Source organism: Falco biarmicus, chromosome 5 (assembly GCF_023638135.1).
Source record: "Falco biarmicus isolate bFalBia1 chromosome 5, bFalBia1.pri, whole genome shotgun sequence".
Classification (NCBI taxonomy): Eukaryota; Metazoa; Chordata; class Aves; order Falconiformes; family Falconidae; genus Falco; species Falco biarmicus.
In genome coordinates this window covers 43,425,025-43,445,755 of record NC_079292.1, presented here as the reverse complement: position 1 = coordinate 43,445,755, position 20,731 = coordinate 43,425,025, and the positions used below count along the sequence as shown (strand labels likewise).

General features: G+C 38.0%; 1 long non-coding RNA gene across 1 annotated transcript in view; it reads right to left on the bottom strand.

Annotated features, from left to right (window-relative positions):
- The window catches only part of LOC130150537 (uncharacterized), a 46,389-nt gene extending 26,076 nt beyond the window's left edge, over positions 1–20,313 (bottom strand). Inside the window, exon 1 of the long non-coding RNA XR_008822248.1 lies at positions 20,048–20,313. This is a non-coding gene — a long non-coding RNA (uncharacterized LOC130150537). The remainder of the gene's footprint in view (positions 1–20,047) is intronic.
- Positions 20,314–20,731: the final 418 nt, after the last annotated feature.

The following is a 20,731-nucleotide window of genomic DNA, read 5'->3' as shown; positions in this document are numbered from 1 at the left end:
AAGAAAAGGAACTTTCTCCTTCTCACATGATCTTGTTGAATAAGCATATTATGTGTAGTATGTAACACTCTATAAAATTGTCTGAAACTCTTGTATTTCTTCTGAATTAGCTATCTATTGTCATTTTTCTATCCTGACTAGTGAGGTTGCTAAAATACCTATTTTCTCTAGAGCTTTTCAGCTAGAGGCATATATGAAGTACTTTGTTATATTTAAGAGTTTGTTCTGCTTTACTGGATTGTAATACATCCGGTTAACCTCAAATCTTCTAAGCTGTTGTGTAACTTTTTTTTTTTTAACCTATCAGCTTATGTTTGAATTCCAGGACTGAAAATGTAGTCAGATACTGTTCATCTATGGATTCTAGGTTGTTTTCCTTTTTGGTTTTTTTTTTGTTTGTTTTTGTTTTGTTTTTGTTTGTTTGTTTGTTTTTTTTACAGCCAGGGAACTTTTCTAAAATTGTACTCTTTATCACTGCTTTGCCTGAAGACCATTTCTCCTTTCAATACTCTATATTTTCTTTAAGTATTTTTGAAAATTCACACAATTCTTTTATGCATTAAGGGAACAAACATAGACCACCGCTCCAGTATGTCTCTGCAAGGTCTCCATGTTTTGATTCCCAGTGCTTTAACACTAAATATGCTACCAAGTATTTAGACTGACTACTGCTATGGACAGAGGTAACTATTTTCCTGAATATTGGATTTATAGGTGCCCTGATTTCAATGGGGATAGAGTTAATTTTCTTCTTGGTGGTTAGTGCAATGCCGTGCTTTGGCTTTTGTATGGGAATGGTGTTGATAACAAACTGAGTACTGCGTCAGGGACATTTTTGGTTTCTCAGGCCCTGCCAGCAAAAGGGCTGGAGGGGCATGGGAAACTGGGAGGGGACACAGCCAGGGCAGCTGACCTGAACTCAAAGGGATATCCCATACCATGGGGTGTCATGCTGTGTATATAAACTGGGGGACTGGCTGGACATCGGTCACAGTTGTGTCACATGTCACTTGTTTTCTTTTCTGCCTTCCCTTTGGATTTCATTCCTCTCCCCTCCTTTTCATTATAACTGTTATTATTATTGTTTTGGTTTTATTTTCTTTCAATTATTAAATTGTTCTTATCTCAACCCTCAAGTTTTACATTCCAATTCTCCTCCTCCCTCCTGCTGGGTGAGGAGGGAGTGAGTGAGCAGCTGTGTGGTGCTCAATTGCCAGCTGGGGTTAAACCATGGCAATAGGATAAATCAGTCCTAGAACAAGTCATGATAAATAATTCACAATTAATCAGTCTTTGAAGTTGAATCATATGATACAAATTACTCCATATATTCCATAACCTTTAAATATAATTTGCATATTACCCTACACTTGAACCAAGAGTAATTTCTTATCTCAAATTTTCCTGAGAATCCTGAAAAACTACAGAACAATGAATGGAGGAAAAAGACAACAGTGAATGTACAAGATCAGGGTTAGAGTAGCTAGCTATTGTTAATTTTCACTGTGAATGATTCTGGATTAGAATACAGTCGCTTTCTTCATCTGTCTTTTAAAATAAAGTATGTTCAACTAATAAAGCTGCCATTTGACTAGCTTGGAGAACATTATAGTGCCCAACTCTTATGTTCAGGCATTTTTCTTCACCATTCCACAAACAGGTTTTTGCAACAGTTCAGTGCAACATTTATCTTTCTTTACTGCCTGTAAAAAACTTTATTTTGACAAAGACAGTCAAGCCTTTTAATAGTTATAGAATATTTCTCAGTTCACTGATTCCAATCTAGTTTACCAGCTCATGTTCTCTCATTCTTTTTATTTTGTGAATATAAATCTATTTTGTCACATAGGCCTTGCCAATATTTTCATAGACTGCTAAGTACTTATCAGTTGTAATAACGTGTATTTATTAAGGCTTTCTTCACCTCTTTCTGACTACACCTCTGCTTCACTGAGAATTGGTTTTTAAATGTGTAATTCATGAGCCTTCACATGCACATTTGACTCTGCCTCTATCTTGTCAATGTAATACACTGTAATACCACAGAACTAAGGTCTAGCCATATCCAGAACAGAAAGATTTTTCTTAATAAGGAGCTTTTTTCCCCAGAGAGATATCAAGCAAAATATTTGGAAATATTTCTAATGTTCAAAAAATAAGAATTTCCAGCTTCACTGACGTTAGATATTAGAAAATCCAAAATCCACTACCAGAGGAGATCAGAAACAGTTTATATTACTTTAAATTTGTTTAATAGATTTATAAGTATTGACTCTGTAAATGTAGAAGATTACTTCATGCTCTATCTGAAAAACATAAGAAGTGTCACTGTTTTCTACTAAGAGGATTTGTCATTTTACCTTTTACATTGCAACAATTTACTACATATTATGCTGTGTAAAACATAACATCAAATCCTGGACAATGCTTGAATATGTCTTAAATAGCTGGAAAGGTGTTTTGTTGCTTTGCAAAATCATAATTTCTCACCAGATTATATTTTTATTTTAGCTACCATGTTTGGGATCCGAACAGATGGTACTCTATTATAAAGATTTTTGATTTTTCAAGTTTCTGGGGCGAGTAAAATGTTGGACATATGACTGTTTGTAAGAGAAAATGCCAATGTTATATCTAGGGATTTCAGTTTCTGTACACTTCTAAAACTGCTGTTTTAGGGAGGCAAATGGACTGTTTCATTTAGCATTTTCCGATTTGTAAATAAGATCATTTTATTAACGAACTGTAGTGGTATTCCCATCTTGTCCCAGTCTTCAAAGGCATAATACTTCTTTTAACTCCCAAGCCACATAAATGAGCCAAAGAGTACATTCATATTGCCTAATCTGTCTTGATTTCTATTTTAACTTAGAGTTTAACTTTTAGAAATCACCCTGCCGATGTACTTGACATGATTTTGTGCATTTGACAGTCAAACAGCTGGAAATTGTGTTAAGTCAGAAATTAGAAACATTTTGTTGTTGCCAGTCATAGTCTTGTCTACCTTATTGGTAGATTTATCAAAGATGATCCCCATCAGACATAGCAGTTTCTTTGCGCTACCCCATAGCTATTAGAACTGGACTATCCTAAACAGGGAAAATAGCGGCATAACTGGAGATATTTTAAATCCAACAATAAAAAAAAACTTGCTCAGAATTATTTATCCCCTATGAAAAGAAAGTAAAACGAAGTAACAGCATAAAGAATTTCCTCACTTTCAGGATTAGGGAAATGAAATGTTATGATTTATTTTGGAGTAGAAGCGTGTTATTCCTCTAGCTCTTTTCACAATGAGCACCTGTATCACCTCAATTTTCAATACTTTTTCAAAAGCCTTTATTTTTACATATATTCTGCTTATTGAAAATCATGCCATACAACCTATTGACATTTTGTTAATTCAGAAATAGTGTCTGGCATTAAGGGCAATATTTTCATCTATCAAAGTGCACAAGTCATACTAAGCATAATGAAAAGTAGCGTTAAACTTTAAATGTTTAGGATTTCAAGACTTTAAGTAGGCAATTTCTATTCTTCCAATAAAGACGACTCATATCTATAACAGCTTCATTTTGTAGTACCATTGTTCAGTCATCTCCTACCTTTGATAAAGTCATCACAAGAATATGGATTTCTCTAAGATAATACAAAATGAGTCTTGATGTCAGCTAAATAAATCCAGCTTTATTTTATTGTTGTGCTGTCAAAGTGGTGGATAGAAAGACATGGATCAAAATTCATGTTTGGTGGATAAAGTAAAAAAAATTAAAGTGCCTATGATTGTTTCCCACTATCAGCTCAAAGTATACTTGGTTTTGATTGATATAAAGGGCATGAGAGAGGTTCATTAGCTAAAAATCTTGCTACAGTCAACTCCAAAATGTAACCTGAACAGTGTGTTTGGCAGATTATTAAGAATATGCATTATCCTTCCAAAATACTAGCAGCCCTTAGAAGTGTTAGTCTGATTTTTGAGAAGGCTTTCCATGTGTTTTTTTTTTTTCTCCTGTAAGCAAGACATTCACCAGTGTACTTGAGCAGATTAAATTCTGAACAGCTTCACTACACAAAACCCTCCCTTTAAACATTACTATTGCTCTGTGGTGAAATGCACATACCAGATTCTTCCAAATTAGTTTAGTACTACTGGTAAGGAGTAAAGCACAAATTTACGAATTCTGACATAAATGCAGAAGTTTTCCACCTGACAGAGTCCTTAATGAGCAATTATTAGTTTTAAAATGCTTCCATTCAGGCTTCTTTACTGCTTTCCTTTACTAAGGATGTTAAGTGGCATTAATTTTTGAAAGCCATCTTTACAACTTTACAATGAAAGTGGCTAGTTTACTATCAAAGTGGAAACATTTGCCAAGAATGCAACAGTCAGAACAACCAAGCAAACACAAACTATTAAATACAAGAATTACCAGTTCAGAGAAAATAGATTTTATATTGTCACAATTTATATAATGTTTGAAAGGAAACCACATTGTGCAATTCAGAACAGTTGTAAGCTCCCAGCCAAGTGTTCTCACAAAGCAATCCTAAATCTCTACCCAAAGTTCAGACTGTAAATGTATGTCCTCACATCTGTTTGCTTCTGTTCCATCCTACTTATCTTCAAAGTACAGCCAGCCCTGGACCCTAAAGGCAGACAGATCTCCACTATGAACAAGAAACGTCCCTGCTTCCTCCTGTGTTTACATGGAGACTTCAGCTTTATAAACCCTGAGTTTCTGGATGATTAGTCACAACATATCTTGAGCACTATCTTCCCCATAAACAATTACTATTTTCTGGTCTGTGTATCAAGACAAAAAATTCAAAGACTGACTGCAAAACTTATCCCAAAGCTGTCTTTTGAGCTTCAAGTTTATAAATATGACCTAGATACTCAACTGTTTGTCCTGTTGCAGTAGATTATAGGCCATCACCTGGTCCTTTCCACAGAATGCTCATGTCTATCCAAAACAGTCTCTCTCCCACCAGCTCTCCTCCTTTCTCCTGATATCTTTTTTTTTTTAAACAAACCCACTTGCTTGAGTGACTGAGATAGGTGATAGTATTAAGGTGACTTTGGCAGATATCACCTTTGTACCTGTTTTCACACTTAACTGAAATAGTAATAACATCAAATTCCTCTTTCTTTTCTTCCAGAAAAATATTAATCTCAGAGTAATTCTTAAATGATTTTCTGCCTAATTTTTAAAATCTAAGTTTGGAAGTGACATGAAATAGAATTTAAAAGGAAATAGTCTTGCAGTCTTAACAATGGAACAAGAACTATGTTAAAAAGCAGTGGTAAAGTGTATGTCATTGTAGTCCAAAAATCACCGAGTGTGATGCCCTCATTTTCTTCAGAATTAACACATCTGTTTTCACATCTCATTTGAGAACATATTTCCCTCTATTGCATTTTATTAAATTCTTTATTGTATTGGTGCACAGTGGGAATACAATGCAAAAATACCACACAAAGCAGATATGTTGTTGTTCTGCTATGAAGCAGTTGTCAGGTTCTGCTTCTTTCTTGATAAATTCTTTAGTTTTCCTTTTTTGAGAGAACTGAAACACAGACATTGCTGCTATAAAATTCTGCTCATGTAGAAATGAAGCAACAGTAGGACATTTGGTAACAACCTGCTTCCCTTTTATGAAGGAAAACTAACGAAACTAAAGAAAAGCATCAGGAAGAACAGGTTGGAGTGAGTCTACTTAAACAGCAGTCTGAGGAAAATGATGTAGTAGAGGTTTTGTTGGAACTTTATTCCATTCTCTAGTTTTTAGTCTCACTGACACCAGTGTTACTTCATTGACTCCACCATTTCTATTTATTGAAAGGCTGGTTTAGCCCAGCCTAGCTATTCAGCATGCTCCATCTGTTTAAGTGTGCTGTTGTCCAACAGTCATTGGGTTCTAAACATTAGCTTAAACTGCTCCATTTAACAGACACACACATTTAGGTGTTCTCTTGAACTGAAGCTGAGGGGAGGGGCAGGGGAGAGAGACAGGGGGGAAAAAAAGAGGGAGACAAGAGAGATTGTTGGTCCATGAATAGTGACATCAGTGTGAAAGAAGAGCCTGAAGTTTTCCCTTGTATTTTCTTGCAGTGGAAAAAAACAGCATAATTTTTCCCAACAGAGCAACAAACAAACATTCTCATCTCTGGTACACGGTGCTACAACAAACTTAACATCTGACATTTTTTCCCTCTAGCTCCTTTCCTTCTGTGGATGTGCTAGGAATATACCCACAGCTTTCAACCAGAGCTGTAGCAGCTGTGTCTCAGCTAGATACAGCCATTGCACCTAGGGGATCAGGTGGTTTCCCTTTCAATACTAATTTCAGTATTGAAAAAAAAGAAGTTCTCTCTAGATGTTAGCAAAGCCAAAGCCTTTTTAAATGGTAAACAGAAAACCAGTCTTCTCATCACAGAAGCACCACTTGCCAAATTAGTTGCCTGGAACAGAGAAGACCAAGTTGCAAGTCCTAGCTCTGTGTAACCCACACAAAGGACATGAACATCAACACTAGGTGAACTCCCCATCTCTACCTGGCCTAATTAATATTGCCAACAAATGGACAGAGATATTGAGATCAAGATATTAGCATAATTGCCACAGTCAGGTCTCTCACTCAGGATGCGCAAGTTTGAGAAATCAGTCTTAATCTAAGAAAAACACAGCCCAAATTTGTTTTCCTGCATCCTGGTTTCTTGTCTCACACCCTTGTATTGTTACTGGCTGTGCAGGTCCTCAGTCTGACCAGAAATCCTATCCATCCATCTATTCCAAGATCTTCACATGCTTACAATGAAAGTTTTCTGTCTTTGACTTTTGCTGCCCGATTTTCACCTAAAACCACCCAATTAGCAATACCTACTTTACCAAATACATATTGCTTGCCTGACACCTCCAGCTTGAGAATTTAACCAGTACTTATAAATTCCATAAATGTGGATATGACACCAGCTAAACATACCTGTCATTTCTTTAGAGTCACATGCAAACATGTATCTTACTTTCCACAGAAATGTTCAAAGGCTTTTGAAAGTGACACTTTCTACGGAAACTTCTGTTTTCTGATGAGCTGTTTAGAAACCTTGTATCAGTTGACTTGCGAAAGTTAGGCAAACTATTAGTCAGTCTTGAATGTCTCTAATTTCATTCTGCTTTGTCTTCCTTCCAAAGTCATTAATTAAGGGCATTATACTGAAGCACTAGTGTCTAAATACACCAATGAAAATTCATTTGAATTACTCATCTTCTAAGAAAAAAATTTGTTTCTTTTTAAACAAAGAAACACTAAGCCTCCATAAAAGCAAAAAGTTAAAACAATCTGTTCAAATTTTGTGAGCTACCTCCAAGCTTTGCTTGCTGCCAGTTAGTCTGCGGCTTTCTCAACCTGCTGAAAGCTAAGCATAAGTCCAACTCTTGCTTTTTTTTTCCCCAAGAGGTTCATAAATCACGATTTTCTTAATTGTTTGTTACTGTAACATGCTGACTTCTTAACACTAATTGTCTCTCATCTTCCTATGGAATACTAATGTTTGCAAGAAAAAAACCCAGAAAGTTTTAGCAGCAAATTCATTTCCATGTAAGTAGAAAATATGGCTAAAAAACTATTAGACAAGCTTTGTAACAACTGCTGCAATCCATGCCAGGGACACGAGGAAAACAGATTGAATCCACAAAGCACAACTCTCGTTGCTGTTGTAGAGTCTAAAGAGACTGGGCTGTTTCATTTCCTGGATTCATGGGTCCTCAATGAAGTATAATTATATCTCTATGATTGTTTCATGCTAATTGAAGGAGACTACAGAGGAAACTAGCTTCTACAAGGATTTTTTTTTTTTAAATGGACAGTTATCATTAGTCTTCTCCCAAGGTTTCACCACTATTTCTATCATCTCCTCATCTTTTCAGAGGAATAGGAACAAGCACATCATATAGGTTTTTTTACAATATATAAATATTAATCTTTCACTATGTACTTACAAACAAGTAATGTTTTTAACTGGATTAAAACTTTTCATTAACATCCCTATACTGGCATAAAGTCAGCCTTGCATTCTCATGCTACACAGCTCTAAGTTGTATTTCCTATACCCTCTCTTTCATTTTCTTCCTGAGCCCTAATACAGTAGGGAAGGTCCTGTGTTAATCCAAACTAGCAGACCACTGTACATCAAGGACCTAGTGACCCACATAACATTACCCACATTAGTCACAGTTACTAGTTACCATACCCAAGTTTGTGATAGGATAATCCCTCTTGTGGGGAATAGCCCCACAAGGTAACTGCTACCTACCACCATCACTTTAAACATTTTCTCAATTGCCACATCCTAGGAGCTAGAAAACCTGCTGGCCATTTTAGAGTGATAAAATATTTGTAGGGTCTAGGAGGCGATCCCTCAAGTCACATATTCCAACATGTGCTTATCTCTATCTCTTATATACAAAACTCCAATACACCACTCTTGCTGATAGTCTACAGAGGTGTCACAGGTTAAATGACCATAAGAAAAAGCATACTCCCTCCCATCACCCAACTATTTATTCAGATTCTTCCCTGGAGTGATCACCTTTGATTACATAAAAGTACTAATAAAAATAAGCATCACTGGCAACTTACGGAAGATACATGCATTTAAGAAACTCTTTCAAAATGTTTTTTTCTTATAAACTATCCCAGATGACCAGTTATACAGAAGTTCTTGAGTGTACATGGAAAAAGTGAATATACACTTTCTGGCATCACTGTTATTTCAACTTTTACACTGACTTTTCAGAAGAATGATATTTTAGTTCTGTGGGAAAACTATGCACACTAACCATTCTGTTCTTACAATACTTATTTGGAAAGTATAGCTTGCTTACACCTCCCCAGTTGACTCTGTAGCAAAGAAAAACCACTACTTTTCAAACACTTTGGAGAATTATAGAGGTGGCTCTGACTAAATCAAATTATGCTCCAAAAGCTTCTAAAGAGTTCAGTCTCTCCAGCATTCAAAATTATTTCTGTAGGCTGAAAAAGCTGACAGTTTTAATCAGGTTTGATCTAGGTCCTGGAAGAAAAAACCTTTGATTTGCCGAAGTAGCATAGAACTGGAATAATGAACATTAGCACTAAGGTCAGTAATATATACCTTTAAAAAAATAATTCTAGGATTTTATTTTTTTATCTTAGGAAATGTGTGTATAATTACATTTCTAAGTCTGCAGACATAATACAATGCCATTACACTTCAACAAATCACATAACGTTTATATAAGATTATAATTTCAATAAAATATCACATTTAGAATTTACATTTCTAAGACATAAAATGGAAAATTAAAAAGTAGATAATATAACTAATCATGACAGTAAAAATTAGAACAGGTATTGAGGGGAAATTAAACATCACAATTGTTTCTTGATGGAGGGAATTCATGCATTTTAATTTTTGTTGGTTCAAGTTATTTTAGCTTCCCTGGAGATGTTGTTTCGTTGCATGTGTTCCTGATTCTATAGCTAAGATCTTACCACAGAAAGCCCAGAGCTCCGCTGAAGTCAATAGAACTCTTCTTGGGCACCACAGTTCATCTCCCTGTTATCAGCTTGAAGATTTAGTATCTTTTTGGTTGCCTAGCCACACATCCAATTCTGTTAACCTGCAGCAAAAAGCTTTCTAGGACTGTCGTGGTTGGAATTATGATTAACAATTTATTAAAAAGCTGAAATTTTCTTTTGAAGCCTTCAGAAATATCTGAAACAAGTGTTGCTGAAACTTTCCAATTACATATTTAATACATCCATTATTCTGATTAAAAACATTGACATGTAAATATTCAGGGGTTTTCTTCACAAAAAAATTATTTTTAATCCAGGCTTCTGCTGCAGTCCTACTCTCCCCCACAGAGAGATCACCACAACTAAGTCCAAATTGCATGTTTGCCCTCAGTCCTGCAAAGCTATCAGTTCATCTCTATACCACTGCCAATTATTTGCACTGAAATTCATGTGCTTTTTGAAAATAGGTATCTAAGTCCTCAGATTCCCTCTTGCAGCAAGATCTCTCCAGCTATATGTAGGAGATGCTTTCTCTTTTAGTTATATGATTTTAGAGATTAATGTCTCACCCTGAGGATAGAACTAAATGCTTTGAGTCACTGCAGACTATAAGTTTGCAACAGAAGCTGAAAATTAGTTTAAATTTCAAGATAAGTCTCAAAACTTAGCTACCAAAACTGGAATCTATTTTACTAGCATATTATTGGCAGGTATATCTTCATACTGAGTTGAACTGTTGTCTGCCTGCCTTTACAAAGCAGCGTAAATGTAAATCAAGCCTTACAGCCAGCTTTGAAATTGGACCATACTATCCATTGTTATATTGGTCTCTATTTTACACATGAATTCACATACCCTAATAAACTGCTTTCGGCATTTAACACTCCCATCCAAAATATTAACTAACTTCAATTTGTCTGAATTATTAAGTACATCATATTCTGTACATTGGTAGGCCTTATTTATAAACTTGATCTTTCACTTTCAACTCAAGAAATTGATTTCCAGTCTTCCATGTTCTTATTCACCTGAATAATTCAATCTTGTTAAAGTAATATCATGAATGCCAATTAATTACTTGTGGTGGGGAAAAAGTTCAAACACTTTCCCCATCACATTTAGTGATATAGTCCAATCAAATTTGTGTGAGCAGGGCTGGAGCATGGCATGCATAACATAGCTATCAATAGGGCTCCAGTAACATCAGTTCTGTGGATGAGCTGTTTTAAGGCTGGGACCTAAGTGAGTATTTTCCATGCAGCTGTTCATTGGGTACGAACCTACTCAAATATACTATGAACCCAAAGCAAATACATCACTGACATACCTATGAACTAGTTACTTCTGGGAAAGTGGCAGAGTCTACACAAACATATCCTTACTCAGTATCTGATTGAGTCAGTAAACCTAGCTGTTAATCATATGTTATACTGTACAAGAACACCGTTCATTATCTAATGATATATATCCAAAAGATCTGTTGTTACATTACACATATTGTATAAGGACATTTTTATACATTGTTCAAGTAAAAACTAATTCTTATTTGCAGTTCAGGTGCATATAAAATATTTATAGATGCAACTCACACTTCATGAAAGCTTTGTGCAACTGCTAAATTCTTAACTCCTGAATGCAAATAATTTCCATAGTTGGTTCAATTTGCAATGCAGCTGACTTTTCAGTGAGTCCTTAAATTAATATTAAATGTTAAACTTGCTGGATCTTTTTTAAAGGTTCTTTTTTGGTGTTTCAACTACATAATTCAATTGCAAAAAAAAAGTAACATGAAAGGCTAAATATTTCAACCATCTTGCCCTCTGAATCATAAAAATAAGATTTTGGGGGTTTTAATAGAAATATTAGATTATGAACTAAAGGGTTTGGGCTGTATTGAGCTCCTTTTCAACTCATACATACAACTTGTTTCTGGAACATCAGTTAAGGTACTTTTTGGATGCTCCTCTTATTACCTTGAAACATCTGTATATGCTAAAAGTGCTGCTATGTAAACATGCTGCTTCAATATTTAGTAAAGCTCCTTTCTGTCAAGTGGGCCAGCAAATAACAGACTCTGTGGGATTTTAAGTGGCCCTCCTCATGTTTTTTCCAGTTAATACTGGAAATTATACTTGACATTGAGACTTCCTTCAGCTGAAACATGAGGAAGAAAGTGACAGTCACCAGAACTGCAAAAAGGCAAGTGCAACAACTGCCAAAAAAGTCACATATATTGTAGACAGGCTAGAATGTAAAGTCTATCTAAAGCCCAGTGGGGATGAGATGCTTAGCTGTGGGAAGACAGAGTTAAGTCCACACAAAGATATTCTCATCCAATTCAAATTGAATTACTAGAAGTATCTCTTAATCTTCCATTATTGTTTATAAAAATATTGTGTTATCACATCTTTATGGTTGCATAAATTCATACCATAAGTGTTTTTATAAGTGCTTAAATATATAGAAATGGGATTTATATATATCTAATAAAGGTGGTGCAGCTTTATTTGAGCCTAGATTTCAATTCCATTAATAGGATCTCTTTATTGTTACTAGTAGTTTATGCAAGTAAAGAGAACGGGGGGGGGGGTCACAGGATACAAGTCCAAAATCTGAGTGTTTGTATTTCAATCCAACAAACTTTGATATATTTGAAAAACCAGAGAACACATCTTAACAGGTAAGGCAGGCAAGCTTTGCCATCAGCTCCGAGACAGAAGCCAGTCATGAAAACACACACAGTTCTATTTTATGAGTTCTTGCATTTACTGAGGAATAATATTTTCAGATGAAGCTAGACATCTAAGTCCCACTGAAGCTGGGTCTTCCATTCCCTTAGACTCTATGGGAAATTCTACCTACAAACAAAAATATTTTAATATAACCATTCTGACTTTAGATTATGAAAATAAGATAATACACTAAATTGTCACTGATTGTAGCTAGTAATATTCTTCTCTTTCTACAGTTTATCAATTCTCCCGATTATTCTTAAAAATAACAAATAATTATAAAACATGTTTTTAAAAAGACCTGTCATGACACAGAAAACAATCAGTGAAGCAGGGGAATGAGCTGTTTACAAATGCAACTGAAAATCCAGAAAAACAAAAGTTCTGTTTGATAAAAACCAATCCTTGCATTTCACTTCTGAGCAAAACAAGTGAATCAGTGTGACTGAACTGTCAGGCTTTAATTGCTCCGAAAGTCTAATGACAAAGGGGGAGAAGTGCCAGAAATTCACATGATTTATTATCTTCCTACACTTCAGTTTCAAGAAAATCTACAATCCCAGAAGGATTCTCAACCACTTCCTGACAGCCCCTCAGCACTGAATTAATACACAAGGTAAAAGAAAATTTAATGTAGAGTATCAGAACTCATTAATGGAAGTCATGTCAGCTGTCAGTCCTCTGCAAACTAATTAGACAAAGCACTCAAGAAACTCAGTGCTGTATGTGAAGGTTGCCAGAAACTTTAAAGAGGATTATAAAAATAACAGTAGTTTATTAAAATAAAAAAATAATTTTCCTTCTATGTTTAATATGTATTTACTTGGACAACTGGTTTCTGTAAAGAAACTAGGATACAGTCCTACAAATTCATTCTGATTATTTGCTTGAATTTTCTAGTTTTTTTTTACTTTTTACTTTGAGACCTTTCTTTAATTCTTTAGAACACAGTTCTAAGACACTACTGAAGTAATAAAACCCAAAGAATTCTAGGTAAAAATAATCTCATACACAGTGTAACAATTTCATTATGAATTTATTCATTCTACTACATGCCATGACTACTGAAGACTGAAATATTCTATCTTGAAAGAACCTTTGCTTTAAGCGTGCCCAAAAATCAAACTCTGTAGACACTAACATGCACTTGGCCTTGAACCACATTGGAGCTCTCATGTGAGAGGACACTGAATACCAAAGGAAAAACATGAAAAAACTTCATATAGGACAACATATATGAACAACTCAGTCTGAATGTCCCCACACTTAGAAACACCTACAGCTGCTTTTTTTTTTTTTTAACACTACCTGTCTTAGAAAGCATCAGTGTGTCACAGCACTATCCAAACTAGCCAGCTGCAACAAGGCTTTTACCACCCAATACCAGGTTAACTTCAATAAGTAGCTCCCACACCTTGCCCCGGCACAGCCACCAACCCCCGACAAGGTTTCAAAAGTTCACCTACTGCCTGTGCTGTTTCTTCATCCTCTTCAGGCCAATCCACCCTGCTTCTTGCCTCTGCTGCATCTGGGTTCTTTCTTCTCTGGACTCCTCTTCCAGCCAGCCTCTCCTCAGCCAGGCTAACATTCTCTCAGGGCCTCTCCTTGTTTCTCCTACATCCAGGGCACTCGCTCTCCTCCCTCTGCTTCTTCCAGGTCTCTCTTCATCAAGTGCTCTTCTTCACACAGTCCTTAGAGCTATTTAACTACTTAGAAGAACCAACCACAGCTGCACATTATCCACGTCAGCCAACCCACCGCCCCTGAAGACAGCCCACAGTTGTATATTATCAATGTTAATTAACCCACCTTCATTCCTCTACAGTTTCTCTATATCAATGAACCCTTTTCATCACTGAAGTCTTTAATCAAAATACAGAGCATTCATGAATATTATTCTGTCAGAAGTATTGGACTCGGTTCAGCCCCTCCATCAACTGAACAGGTCAAGCTATTCCACTAGAACCAGGTAGTGCCATTGCCTCTATCTCAGAACAGTATCACCTTATGGTATTTTCTCTATGAAAAGTATGTCTGTGTGGAAGTTCAGAAGCCAGAGCTCACTGCAGCTCTTAACTGTGAGCAGAACTGATATGTCTACTCCATCCACGTTGCCTTTACTTTTTTATCTGTATTCTATATATAATTCCACATGGGACCTTTAGTGCACTACTGGAGATCAAAAGCCAAGCCTAGTGTATCCATGCAACTTACACTCTTTTTCATGTTACGTTTTCCCAGTGAAAAACAGCTGAGGCTCCTAGGCATCCTCAGCTAGTGAGGCAGAGGGCCACAGGCCAATGGCATCACTGAAGATGCTTCTTGGTCTGTTTGATAATTGGGTCAGCTCAGCCCTTCAATAGCCAAATCCATAACTTTCCTGGTATCACCCACCCCTATAGAGGATTCCCAGTTTCATCAGCCCTTTCCCACTCCTTTTCCATGAATCAGATCCCAGCTGCAACAATGTGGTGGACATATGTGAACTCACGCATGGCCCTGCTATGCGTGCTTAGAGACAGCGGGGGACCTCACCTTGTAATAAACTTTCAATGCAAACATGCTTGACAGCCTGGTTCTTGCAAGGTACGCCAAGTCCCATTTCTCCTTAAACTTCCCTAGAGTCCACACTTTCCCTAGAGTGCACACACATCTGGAAAAGCTATAAACCTAGAGAACAAACCTCAACATATGAGTGGAACATTTCCTTGTAGCTAGTCTTGTCACACCTTTTCTTCATCCCCAGATCCCAATCCCTTGTTTGTCCTTTTACTCCTTCTTTAAGACATCAGTAGGCCTTCTCTCAAAGCTACAGTTTGTGAGTCCAGCTCCAAATTCACCAGTTCCAGGACATCTCAGACTCCCAGTCTCTGGAGATGCCACACTACAGCAACAGAGAGGCTCCGGTTACAGGTTTATCACTCTGGGTTTTTCAGGGAAATTCCTCCCACAGAGGAGGACTGTCAGAGGTGCCAGATTCCACAAGGGAGACTTTGGGGGCACACCCCTTCTGCCTGTAGACATTTCAGTCCATAGAGAGAGTCTCGGGATGACAGATTCGGTGTCCACACTGTTTTGTATCCACATGTCTGAGGAAGAGCCAGGGAGGTGTCCTTCGGGGGCCTTTTCTTTGATCGTGGTCTCTGTGAGTGAGAGGAGGAAAGTCCTGGTTGATAACCATTGGGGCAAACTGCTAGCATGAAGTGTGTGGCATCTGATATGCTATATTTTCAGGAAATAACAGATTCAAATACATCTACCCACACAAAATTAAGGATCAATATCCAAGCCAAGCAGCAGTATTTCCACTGGGGCTGGTGTGCTCCATTTAGATACTAAGGTGCCAAGCTGACAGATGTTTCCCAGATTGTTTTAAGTTGCCTCGTAGAAGCAGAGAGAGGTGCTGTACGAGGTGGAGAAATGTGGTATCTCATCTTTCACAGTGTCACAGCTTTAAACTGTCTGCCTCTCCTCCGTTCACCCTCGCACAGCAGTTCCCTGGAAACAGAGGTGCTGACAGATAATTCCCCCGATTTAGGACAGTGGAGGGGAGGAGCAGGCATGATGCATGTAAGCTGGGCACAGCTGAATGTTTAGAAGCAGTCAAAGGGCCTCAGAAGTCCTGGCATGGCCAAGGTGTCCCATGGGCCCTGACATGTGCATGTAAATGGAGCACTCTGAGGGCACCCACACCCCTCAGAGATCAAATGGCTTAACAGATGCCAAAGACCTCTTCAAGAGCTTAGGTCTATGATAAATTTAAAGTTAATTAAGCCCCACAAACTTTGTTTCTAATTCCTCACATCTTTGCGGCAACCGATATCTAATTCTAGCCAAAATACAGTCTAAACAAAAACTGCCTAGCGTGGTCACACAACGTGTTTAGCTTGAAATAATTAACTCAAACAGCAAAGCAGCAATTAGTTACAGTTCCATCTGCTGACGGGTCATTCTTCATTATTATTAAGTATAAACACATCTTGGAGTTACAGGCAGGCCCTGCCCTCCCACCATGTCTGTCATACTGTCCAGGGCCACCTGACCTCTTTACAGCTCTCCTTGGCTGTCCCTTGGGAAAAGAGGGACAGGTCAAAACAGCATGGCAACGAGGGGCTACGGCCTGCTCCTGTTTTATGATCGATTGGCATTGAGTTTCCTGGAGAAGAATCAGACCCATGCTCAGAAGAGAGCCCCACGCATCGCACACAGAGGCAGCTTGGCAGGCACACAGAGCCCCTGTCCACCCCCAGGCATCCTGGTGAAATGCCCGTACTGTTACACCACAAGGGCCAGACTGCAGCCCTCAGAGTGCAAACTTGGCACAACGGCTTCCTTAAACCTCCTGAAAAGTCCATACTCCTTTTGCACAGGCAGTCTACTACCACCCTCATAGCTCTTAAGTCCTAAAGTCATGCCCGTCACTGGCAGAGGCTGCAGGGCAGGACTATGGATGTACAGCTGCCATCTGCCTGCATTGTTTCTGATTTCCACAAGCAAACCCAAAGTACCACCCTAAATATCCTGCCAGACTTGCTGTTGCACACCCAGGCATGTTATATTCTTCAGCCAGCACATCAGACACTCTCAGGGTAATCGTGTCAGTGAAACCAAGCAAACACTTCACAGCAGAATGAACTCACCCAGGCAATCTATAAAGGATTAGGCAATTGCAAGTGGATGAATATTTCTCACAGAATAATCATTCTGTCTCTAATCTTCAGCCCTGTAGCTTAGGGAAAACCCACAAAATACCTTCTAAAAATGAGCATGGGAACTAAAATTCATAACTCTACTGGATACAAAATCCACAGACTCAGCAGAGCTAGCAGTTATGCCACACATAAGATGGTCCCTCCCTCCAGTAATGCAATCAACAGTCTGATAACTGCCTTTCTCTCTTTCAAAGATATATCTTACCAACTTTCTCCTTTTACCCTTTCTTTCCAAGATGGTCTACCTGCAATGTAAACTAACTGAAGTCCAAACAGGCGTTCTCAAATTGTGTTTGGTTTTGAAGTCTTCTCTTTTCTTTCAGACCTGAAATCTGCCCAAATCTTTGTCGAGTTTTACCAAATGAGGAGATAAATTGGCCTTCACCGTAGCAACTAAAGAGCAACACGGTGAAGACCTGTAGTCTTCTATCAATTTAAAACTATCGCAGGATCAAAACAGGATTCATAGGCTTTCTTCAAAAGGGAAAGAAGGAGCATTTGCTATCAAAAATGTTTTCTGGAGCCATACTGTCCATATGGAAATGAGCTCAGCGGGGATTTAATTCCTTACCAGGCTGGATACTTGTAACTATTTCACCTTATACTGACTTGAGAGCAGGCTGTTATCTTGAAGCAATCTGTCAAGGAATTCAGTACCATTTTTTTCTTCTCTGTTACACTAGTGGAAAATGTTCTATCCTGACTATTTCAAAGGAAAATTAGATTTCTTACTAAAGAAATTATTTTCAAAAAAGAGTGAGTGTGAGGCTGCTTGCCTTGCAAAATGTTGGCTTCTACCAGAAGCTCTTGCAGCTTTCCAGACAAAAACTGTCCAAGCAGGAAGGGACAAATAGCTTGTGGAGAGATCTTCCTTTTTTTACAAAGGCTTGAAATGTCTTTGAGTTAAACACTCCAAGCAGTTCTGTTTCCGGTCTCGGCCATTTTTGAACTTGTATCACACTATGGAGTAATACCTTACAAGTTTTGTACTCGTGTAATTTTAAGATACCTGCATAAGCCACTGAAATGTCATAAATACCTTTTAAACAGCTGACCTGCAAAAGAATGAGCATGTTACAAGCTGCAGATGCGCTTGGCAGCATGAATCTCAGTCAATATAAAAAGCTGGGGAGTGCCTGGGGAGTGCCTAATGAGCTGTACTAGAACAAGACTTGAGGGGATATGTTAACTAACACAACATCAGCTATGACTCTGCAATCAGGGCTGACAGAAACAAGCCTGTGGTTGGTGACCAGCTGACTGCTATCCTGCTGGCTGCTGCAGCTTGTCTTCGCTGGTGTTTCTGAGCCAGGGGTCGGCATGTAAGGTAACAAGCGGAGAGATGCAAGGCTTACACAGCTGACACGGCACTGCTCTCTTTCCTTCCCATGCTCAGGGAGGATGTGCACACCCAGCAGCCCCAGCTAGCCTCAATCTTCTGACACTCTCTTGAGCTTAACAGGCACTTCATTTCATCCTTGACGTGATAGTAAGAGACTTCAAGCAGAGTTTTAATTTTATCGTCTGCCTGCTGGCCACTTAGGACATTTAACCCTCCCACACCTCCTAATGCAGCTGACTAAACCAGATCACAATACCAAGTAAAATGTTTCTTTTCAGGCAGAATGTGTAAAACACTTATTTATCCATGGTTTTAATTTTGTACCAAAAAGCCAGTGAGATGGAAAGTCTTTGAAATTAAATAAAGGCACAAAATACACAAGTGACAGAAGACAGGGGTCTGAAATACACTCAGCTGCTCTGAATTTTGCTAAGCCTTGGCTCAGGCAAAGCTGTTGAGTTGGACAGGGAGCCTACAAAGCACGAAATGAAATGGGATTTGGGTTAATTTTATTTCATCATGTGCAGCAGATGTTTGGGTGTTTTGATGCAGAGATTCAAGTGAAAATGTTTAAAGGGTGTTTATCACAGAAGCCTACTATTTGCAATTTCAGCTAAAGGTGGTAAAATGTATCTAAATAACAAGAATCAAAAGATTGAAAGGAACAGTGTAACTGAATCATTCTCCCTTGATTAGTGAGACATAACTGCCACCCCTGCATCTTATCCTCTCTTACTTCAGTCTCATTTTATTTCCTTTATCCTAGTCACTAGAAGAGAGGAGCACATTTAATTCTGAAACTGTTTGATCACTTAAATATACAACTACAAAAATATCTGTAAAGAATAATGAAAAGGACAAAATTTTTGTACAGACATTACTTAACAAAAGCAATAGTGTTATGATATTCATGGAAATAGGAGCAGTTTGACTCCAGAGATTACCATATTCGCTATATTCTAACACAGCCACCAAAACACAGCAAACATATCTATGTTATATCTAAGTGCTATGATACTTACAATTATAGGTCAGGCATGTGTAAATTAGTTCCATGCTAAATAAAATCGGAGCATTTGTATATTAGGTTTTTTATCCTCTGAAGAGGTCTTTTCATACTTTACATTGAGAAAACTTGGCTCCAAAAGAAAGCTAAATTTATTGACCTAAAGCAAACCAGAATTGTCATGTGTTGCTTTTAGTTCCTTTTCCTACGATAAAATGATTTACAGCAAATTCTCTTATCTGATCTACTCAAACAAATGAATTCTGCTGGGAGTTCAGCATATGCAGGAGGAATAGAGGGTCAGTTAAAACTGGCTGCACAGACCTCAAAGGAGGATCCTGATCACAAAGTTTTGCTGGTTGGTTATTTTTATTGCTACTCAGTATATTACAGAATATCACATCAGAAAAGACAGCTTGGGTCATTCAGCCTATCTTCTGCACTCTAAACTTCTCCATACATCGTTCTCACTAACACCTTGTTATCGAACCCACTTGGGTCCCCCAGCAGTGCTGCAGCCGTTGCAGCTATCACCTGACTTCTCCCCTAGTGCACAGCCTCATGGCACTCTCCACAGCACCACCGCACTCCCACCACGGGAAGGGGCAGTGTGTGTCCCTTGCCGTATCTGTGAGCCTATAAGCCCCACTCAGGGCTATAGTCAAATGATAAAAATGAGTAAAATGAGACAGACCTCTGCCACTGGACTCTGCAGCTGGACACCGTCATGCCCTCAGAGGCAATGCACAGCCCTTCGTGTCCTTCACCTTCTGCCCACGTGTATGCTCCTCCTCCGTATTCTCACCAGATGAGCAGAGCGGCTGCCTATTCGAAGTCATCTACCCATTTCTCCATCCACTAGCTTTAGATAACAAAGGAGCAAACATGCTGCCCCAGCTGAAAGGTTTAATGTTTAGTACATAATATCAACACAAATGTTGATACAGCAGCTTTGCACCACCAAAAACGCAGTTCCCCTTTCAGTACAACATACAGCATTTGTTTTCTTAGGTGAAATGAGTAAGTATCTGTGCATGGGAAGTTATTTAAGTATTTTTAGAGATGTTTAAAATACCTATCAGTTTTTATTTTGTTCTTGTTAATTTTCTACAGGTAAAACGAGGGGAATTGAGTTAGATAATTATAGAAAGAAAGGTACAGAAAAGAATACCGCACAATTTTTTAAAACATTGAATGCCTTTCAAAAGTTTTATTGGCCCTCAAACATAATGAAATTACAGCTTGGTATTACTTAATGATTGTTCTCTAATGCAAAATAGATGTGGAAGAGACTCCAGAGGTTGGTCTAGTGTTTGTCCAGGCAAAACTAACAACACTCAGTGTTTCTAACTCATGTTTGCACTGAAAGTTTGCTGTG